This window comes from Oncorhynchus masou, chromosome 24 (assembly GCF_036934945.1).
Source record: "Oncorhynchus masou masou isolate Uvic2021 chromosome 24, UVic_Omas_1.1, whole genome shotgun sequence".
Lineage (NCBI taxonomy): Eukaryota > Metazoa > Chordata > Actinopteri > Salmoniformes > Salmonidae > Oncorhynchus > Oncorhynchus masou.
Window position 1 is genome coordinate 100965537 of NC_088235.1, and position 4782 is coordinate 100970318.

Below are 4782 nucleotides of genomic sequence, written 5' to 3' on the forward strand. Positions count from 1 at the left end.
ACCTGTCAGCAAGGGTGTTGCTGAAATAGCCGACATGGTTTTGTTGAGAATATGACTCCAAATGCACATTACTGCATCTTACAAAATAATAACAATAATGTTCATGGCTTTTCCCGACTTAACCGATTGATTGATTGCTTAACCCAGAAACATATCACATCAACCCCACTGTTTATTACTCCGTCTTCACCTGTCTGTAGGGTGACCATGCTGCTCTCCGTGCTGGAGCAGGCGTCGTCCATAGCCAATACACTGAGGCTGTACGTCTGACCACACAGCAGATCCTCCAGACTACAGGTGGTGTCGTTGGACGTGCACTCCGTACGGTGGCCGCTGTTGCCCATGGCGATGGCAGTGTAGATCTTGGCCCCACGGCTGGCATCCCAGGTGACGGTTACAGGGCTCTCTCCACAGGTACGGTGCGCTGTCACGTTAGTGGGCACACAGGGCACTGAGAGGGGAGGAAGACGAGAAAAATAGATTCTTACACTTTATATAGAGTAACTGATCAGTTATACAAGTTCTGACATCCTTGAATTTGAGTTGAGCAATATTGGAAAGTGACTTTATATAACGCCTTTTTCGTCCATTGTTGGTCTACCTGATTGAAATTTGAGTAGTATTTTGATAGAGATCGTTCAAACGGCTGGAACTCAATGGAATGAAACTGAATTTATTTCACAAACTAGTTATATCCTGTCTCACCTTCCCTGATGACCATGGCCTGACTGGGCATAGAGAGGCAGGATCTGTTAACAGACATAACCTCCACAACATACTCCTCTCCACAGTCCAGTGTGTCCACGCTACAGCTGGTTGCCGTGGAGTTACAGGTCACCTGCTCTCTGTTGCCGTGGGAGATGATGGTGGTGTAACCTAACGCACGCAGCGATGTGTCCCAGCTCACCGTCAGCGTTCCAGACCCACAATCCATCTCAGTTTGTACATTGGCAGGCCCGCATGGGACTGGAGAGAGAGAGAGAGAGTGATGGAGAAAAGAGGAGGTAAGTTTGACCAAAGACATGCGGTATGTACAGTAGTATACTAAAATAGAAGTGTATCAGGGTTATGGTTAAATCTAGGGGTCATATAACTGTGGAGAGGTTTGGGGACTAAAGTCAAAACTGAGTAGGATTGAATCAATAAGTGTTCGGTTGAGTAAGTTGCATATAAGTCATAGAGATGCCCTACCTGACTCTTGTTGTTGCGGTTGCCAAATTCTTCAATTAGGACTAGTATTGTGTGTACTGTTAATGGTGGAGGTTCCTACCTGACTCCATGGTGATGGCCTGGGAGGGTATGCTGGGGCAGATGCCGTCGTGGTGCATGACGGAGACAGAGTAGAGCTGGCCACACTTCAGGCTGGGGACAGTGCAGTTGTTCCCTGTGGTGCTGCAGCTGAGAAGGCCTCCCTCCGTGTCCTCAATGGCGGCTGTGTAGGAGAGTATACTGTGATGGCCCTGCCAGACAATCAGAGCGTGGTTCGCCGCACAGTCGAGGAAGGCCTCGATGTGGTCCGGAAGGCAGGGGGCTGGAGGGGGAGGGAGAGGGGATCATGTGATGTGAGAGACACTCAACACTCATATAAACATGGCAAATAACAGTTTGGAAATCATGCATTTATTGTGCTGTATAGTAGGCCTTGCTCAAAAGGCACGGAATAACAAGACTACTACTACTTCCTGTGTAATAAAACTATCATTATTATTACCATTATTGTTATAAAACTATTTAGAACTCATCACCGGCCTGCCTGTCCCCAAACTGGAGAGAGCAGAGCAGTAAAAGCACTTTGTGACAACTGCTGATGTAAAAAGGGGCTTAATAAATATATCTGATTGACTGATTGACAGTAACATGCCTGTCTCTATGGTGACTATCTCGCTGTCGGAGCTGTTGCACTTGAGGTTGGTTGCGGTGACGAAGGCGTTGTAGGTGGAGCTGCAGCGGAGGCCCTTGATCTGACACTTGGTATCCATGGAGTTACAGGTGTGAACCACGCCAGCGTCATCCATTGCTGTGGCGATGTAGAACAGAGAGCCGTAGGAAACCTGCCAGTTCAGAGTGATGGAGTCGGATCCACAGTACATTGCTGCTGAAACGTTCTGAGGAGCGCAGGGAACTGCAGCGGGGAGGGAACATTCAGTTGAGTGTGTGTGTGTGTGTGTGTGGTTTGGTACTAGTTAGTTACAAGGGTAGTGAATGCCCCAGTTGAACAATATACACTGCTTAATGGCTTTTCCCTTCAAAATAAGCTTATTGAGCCAGGTGTGAAAACCATGCATGAAAGTCACATCAATATGGCTAATGAATTCAGTGGAGGGTAACGGCTAGAAAAAATCATGTGGATTTAATGTATGTAATTTACTGGCAGTGAAGAGTTGACCATGTCTCACCTGTCTCAGCCACCCGTCCCAGAGTCCTGTAGCTGGGGCAGTTGTCATCGAAAGCTGTGATGTACATGGTTAAACTCTCCCCACAATGCACCGAGGGTATGGCACAGGTGTTGGTGAAGGAGCTGCAGTTGTAGCGGTTGCTTTCATCCTTGTTTCCCCATGCCTCAACCGTGTAGGCCAGAGCCCCCTCAGCACTGTCCCATGTGCTGGTCAGGACATCAGACCGACAGTCGGCTGAGGATAACAAGTTCTGAGGCATACAGGGGGCTGGAGAGGGATGATAAAGAGTTGCTGTTAGTTGCTGTGTGAATTTAAGTATGCTCTCTCTAATTCTTTCTTTCTTTCTCCTTCACGGAGGACCTGAGCCCTAGGATCATGCCTCAGGGCTACCTGGCCTGATGACTCCTTGCTGTCCCCAGTCCACCTGGCCGTGCTGCTGCTCCAGTTTAAACTGTTCTGTCTGCGGCTATGGAACCCTGACCTGTTCACCGGACGTGCTACCTGTCCCAGACCTGCTGTTTTCAACTCTCTAGAGACAGCAGGAGTGGTAGAGATACTCTGAATGATCGGCTACGAAAAGCCAACTGACATTTACTCCTGAGGTGCTGACCTGTTGCACCCTCGACAACCACTGTGATTATTATTATTTGACCCTGCTGGTCATCTGTGAACATTTGAACATCTTGGCCATGTTCTGTTAATCTCTACCCAGCACAGCCAGAAGAGGACTGGCCACCCCTCATAGCCTGATTACTCTCTAGGTTTCTTCCTAGGTTCTGTCCTTTCTAGGGAGTTTTCCTAGCCACCGTGCTTCTACACCTGCATTGCTTGCTGTTTGGGGTTTTAGGCTGGGTTTCTGTACAGCACTTTTTGAGATATCAGCTGATGTAAGAAGGGTTTTATAAATCAATTTGATTTGATTCCCACTCAAGTTATTATTATTTCACAAGCATTGTAGTTTTGTAAATTACAATCTTAGAAAGAAAGGTGGTATCTACAATCTAAAAGGGTTCTTTGGCTGTCATCCTAGGTGAACCCTTTGAATAAACCTGGTTGGTTCCAGGTAGAACCCTTTTGGGTTCCATGTAGAATGCTTTCGGAACCCTTTTTTCTAAGCGTGTACATTAAATTGTTGTCAAAAAAACATGTTTCTTTATTTTGCTAATTATATGATCCTTATAGATCAGTAGGGGGGGGGGGGGGTTCTAGGTTTTTGAAGTGCAGTCCAATCAAGTCATGGATAGTCAAGGTGCTAAAACTGGAGCTAAAGCCTGACACCTACTGGTCCTCTCACTTTAGAACTTCATGATCAGGCGCTAGGCTAGAGTGTCCCACACAGCGCCAGTTGTCATCCTAATCATACAGCATATGAGTGTAGTCTACTAGCAATGCGTGGGTTGATTTATAACTCGCAGTCCCCGCTGTGATATCCGTGGGGTGGGCGGGTTTAGGGTCATGAAATATTGTGTGGATGAAGGATGAATAAGGTTGAATAAAGAGAAAACAATAACTGAAAAAATCCTTAAATGTATCATTTTTGTGCAATTTATATCAATAAGCTACATTGAGGTTTATCTTTCATTATTTTATGCAATCTAGTATTAGTGCATAAGCCTACGCTTTAGGGCCTAACGGTACGTGCACCAAATATCCAACACGCCAAATGCTTTTGGGAAGGGTTAGAAAAAGTTAACATCGATTCACGGAGTCAAAAAGGACAATGTCGAAGTTTAATTCAATAAGAGAAAAGCTGCGAAATGGAGGGTTGAAAATAAGGCGAGGGACAGAACAGTAATGTTTGGGAAAGATTTGTTGAAGTGGTAAAAGAGGAGGATATCAGTGTTATGTGTGATGATTGTGAGAAGCTATACAAATTCCGCAGTCACAAGACTGGGACTTCAAATAGGCCTATGGAATGTCAAGGGAACTGTAGCCTGTTCAGATGGGTTAAATGGAAAGTGAAATCTGGACACTGACTGTAGGTCTATAACCTCTCACATAGCCTTGCTATTAACTCCTGCAGAATTAAACATTTCTTGCAGTGAAATTATACAGCAAATGTAGGCAATTTATTCAATGGAGAAATATGATTTCTTTCTTTCACCATCTTGAGAGAATGTGAATGTACAGTTAGATACCGTCTGTAGAGGTGCTATCTTTATCAGCATCATAAAAGCTGATAGTATTTCAACCACATAAAATATGCATCCAAGACGAACTGAAATCTTATCAGAAACATGTTGGATTGTTTTCACAGCTTTCTATTTCCTTAGAACGGGTCAAACATTTGGACATTTTGCATAGAAAATCTTTCCAGTTTCTTGTGGTTGGATTATTGCATTTTCTCCTCGGTCCCTAAACATCTTTACTCTGCGAAAGAATCAGA

General features: G+C 45.1%; 1 long non-coding RNA gene across 1 annotated transcript; it reads left to right on the forward strand.

Annotated features, from left to right (window-relative positions):
* The first annotated feature begins 207 nt into the window (after window positions 1–207).
* On the forward strand, window positions 208–3560 carry LOC135511768 (uncharacterized). The gene is made up of 3 exons (XR_010451313.1): window positions 208–414; window positions 792–1004; window positions 1990–3560. It is a non-coding gene; the product is annotated as an uncharacterized LOC135511768 (long non-coding RNA).
* The last annotated feature ends 1222 nt before the right edge of the window (window positions 3561–4782 follow it).